Below are 3,950 nucleotides of genomic sequence, written 5' to 3'. Positions count from 1 at the left end.
CTAAGACATACACTTCACTGTGTATATATTGTGTGTGTTGATGTCAGCTCTCTCTTTCCCTCTCTCTCTCTCTCTCTCTCTCTCTCTCTCTATATATATATATATATATATATATATATATATATATATATATATATATATATATATATATATATATATATATATATATATATATATATATATGTGTGTGTGTGTGTGTGAGTGTGTGTGTGTGTGCAAGGAATTTGCAAGAGCAAGCGAAATATACACAAACACTGTGTTTGTGTATATTTCGCCTGCTCTTGCGAATTCCTTGCATTGTTAATATCTCTAGGAAGGCTGATGCATGCAGGGGATGAGATGAAAAGCTGTAAGCCTTCTTCCTGAAAGCTGGCTGCCTTGGATCAACGTCTAGCGCAAGATGAACTCCAAGGTATTGGTCCAGTGTGGGTAGATTGGTAAAGCACTGCGTACCTTGTTCCAAGGTTCGTAGGTTCGAGTCTCCTTCAGCCAGAGATCAGTGTTTATATATATATATATATATATATATATATATATATATATATATATATATATATATACAAACATACATATACACATACATACATATATAAACACGTTCGAGTCCACTTTCACTGTTTCTTTTGGGGCTCTTAATATGAGGAAGTGGAAGTATACTCCCCTTCCTGGGATCACCCAACTTGTTCTTGCTGTATTCTTCACCCTATATACCGGAGTGCCTCATCACGGGCGCCGCCTTGATGCCGCTGATGGGCTCTTGATGCCTAGGAGCTAATCTGCCCTTCATTTCCTGGGGTAAAACTTGATTGATATCCATTTCTCAAACGCTGTATGACTCCATCCACGCGTTGTATGACCCCCACACGCTGAATGACACCCACACGCTGTATGACCCCACGCGTTGCATGACCCCCACACGTTGTATGACCCCCACACGCTGAATGACCCCCACACGTTGTAAACCCCAACACGTTGTATGACCACCACACGTTGCATGACCCCCACACGTTGTAAACCCCAACACGTTGTATGACCACCACACGTTGTATGACTCCCTCACGTTGTATGACTCCCACACGCTGTATGACCCCCACACGTTGTATGTCCCCCACACGTTGTAAACCCCAACACGTTGTATGACCACCACACGTTGTATGACTCCCACACGTTGTATGACCCCCACACGTTGTATGACCCCCACACGTTGTATGATCCCCACACGGTGTATGACCCCACTCATTGTATGACCCCCCACACGTTATATGACCCCCACGCGCTGTATGACCCCCACAAGTTGTATGACCCCCACACGCTGTATGACCCCCACAAGTTGTATGACCCCCACGCGCTGAATGACCCCCACACGTTGTATGACCCCCACACGGTGTATGACCCCACACATTGTATGACCCCCACAAGTTGTATGACCTCCACACGCTGTATGACTCCCTCCACACGCTGTATGACCTCCTCCATACGCTGTATGACTCCCTCCACGCGCTGTATGACCTCCTCCACACGCTATATGACTCCCTCCACCTTCACCATCACTCATGCAACTGCTGAGAAAACCTAATTGAGACGAGTGAGCTGTGAGGTGAGTTTTAATGAGCTCAGCTCACGCAAGGCTTGGCAGGAGTGCTCGAGCAGAGAAGTGGTGGAGACTCGCTTACTCGAGCCATTACCTCGCTAGATCACCCTCCGTAAGATATATCCAGATGGTGTGTTATATCCAGATGGTTTGTTAGCCAGATGGTTTATTAGCCAGGTAGTTTGTTATCCAGGAGGTTTGTTATCCAGATGGCATGTTATCCAGATGGTTTCTAATCCAAGTGGTTTGTTATCCAGAGGGTTTATTATCCAGATGCTTTGTCATCCAGGTGGGTTGTTATCCAGATGCTTTGTCATCCAGGTGGTTTGTTATTCAGATGGTTAATTATCCAGATGGTTTCTTATCCAGAATAATTATCCAGATGGTTTGTTTTCCAGGTGGTTTGTTATCCAGGTTCTTTCTTATCCAGATGGTTTGTTATCCTGATTGTTTATTATCCAGGTGGTATGTTATCCAGATTAATTATCTAGATGGTTTACTATCCAGATTAATTATCCAGATGCTTTGTCAGGGTCTATGACACTTGCAGCATCCAGAGGCTGCATCACGCTCTCTGCTGATTCATTACTTGAGATCAAAAAGATTCCTACTTGCTGTTTCTCCTCCCATTTGCACTTAATGCCAAGACAGATATAAAAATACGCTGACCTCAAACTTCTCAGCTTAAAAACCAGTTAAAATTTATTTGTGATATCTGGTGGCAGCAGTGGGATCAATATCTAGTGGCAGAAGTGGGATCAATATCTAGTGGCAGAAGTGGGATCAATATCTAGTGGCATAAGTGGGATCAATATCTGGTGGCAGAAGTGGGATCAATATCTGGTGGCAGAAGTGGGATCAATATCTAGTGGCAGAAGTGGGATCAGTATCTGGTGGCAGCAGTGGGATCAATATCTAGTGGCAGAAGTGGGATCAATATCTAGTGGCAGAAGTGGGATCAATATCTGGTGGCAGCAGTGGGATCAATATCTGGTGGCAGCAGTGGGATCAATATCTAGTGGCAGAAGTGGGATCAATATCTAGTGGTAGAAGTGGGATCAATATCTGGTGGCAGAAGTGGGATCAATATCTAGTGGCAGAAGTGGGATCAATATCTAGTGGCAAAAGTGGGATCAATATCTAGTGGCAGAAGTGGGATCAATATCTAGTGGCAGAAGTGGGATCAATATCTAGTGGCAGAAGTGGGATCAATATCTAGTGGCAGAAGTGGGATCAATATCTAGTGGCAGAAGTGGGATCAATATCTGGTGGCAGAAGTGGGATCAATATCTGGTGGCAGAAGTGGGATCAATATCTGGTGGCAGCAGTGGGATCAATATCTAGTGGCAGAAGTGGGATCAATATCTAGTGGCAGAAGTGGGATCAATATCAGTGGGATCAATATCTAGTGGCAGAAGTGGATCAATATCTCTTGGCAGAAGTGGGATCAATATCTGGTGGCAGAAGTGGGATCAATATCTGGTGGCAGAAGTGGGATCAATATCTAGTGGCAGAAGTGGGATCAATATCTGGTGGCAGAAGTGGGATCAATATCTAGTGGCAGAAGTGGGATCAATATCTGGTGGCAGAAGTGGGATCAATATCTAGTGGCAGAAGTGGGATCAATATCTAGTGGCAGAAGTGGGATCAATATCTAGTGGCAGAAGTGGGATCAATATCTGGTGGCAGCAGTGGGATCAATATCTAGTGGCAGAAGTGGGATCAATATCTAGTGGCAGAAGTGGGATCAGTATCTGGTGGCAGCAGTGGGATCAATATCTAGTGGCAGAAGTGGGATCAATATATGGTGGCAGCAGTGGGATCAATATCTGGTGGCAGCAGTGGGATCAATATCTGGTGGCAGAAGTGGGATCAATATCTAGTGGCAGAAGTGGGATCAATATCTAGTGGCAGAAGTGGGATCAATATCTGGTGGCAGCAGTGGGATCAATATCTAGTGGCAGAAGTGGGATCAATATCTGGGGCAGAAGTGGGATCAATATCTGGTGGCAGCAGTGGGATCAATATCTAGTGGCAGAAGTGGGATCAATATATGGTGGCAGCAGTGGGATCAATATCTGGTGGCAGCAGTGGGATCAATATCTGGTGGCAGAAGTGGGATCAATATCTAGTGGCAGAAGTGGGATCAATATCTAGTGGCAGAAGTGGGATCAATATCTGGTGGCAGCAGTGGGATCAATATCTAGTGGCAGAAGTGGGATCAATATCTGGGGGCAGCAGTGGGATCAATATCTGGTGGCAGCAGTGGGATCAATATCTGGTGGCAGAAGTGGGATCAATATCTAGTGGCAGAAGTGGGATCAATATCTAGTGGCAGAAGTGGGATCAATATCTGGTG

This window comes from Cherax quadricarinatus, chromosome 69 (assembly GCF_038502225.1).
Source record: "Cherax quadricarinatus isolate ZL_2023a chromosome 69, ASM3850222v1, whole genome shotgun sequence".
NCBI lineage: Eukaryota > Metazoa > Arthropoda > Malacostraca > Decapoda > Parastacidae > Cherax > Cherax quadricarinatus.
The sequence above is the reverse complement of the archived record's forward strand: the minus strand, read 5'-3'. Positions refer to the sequence as shown.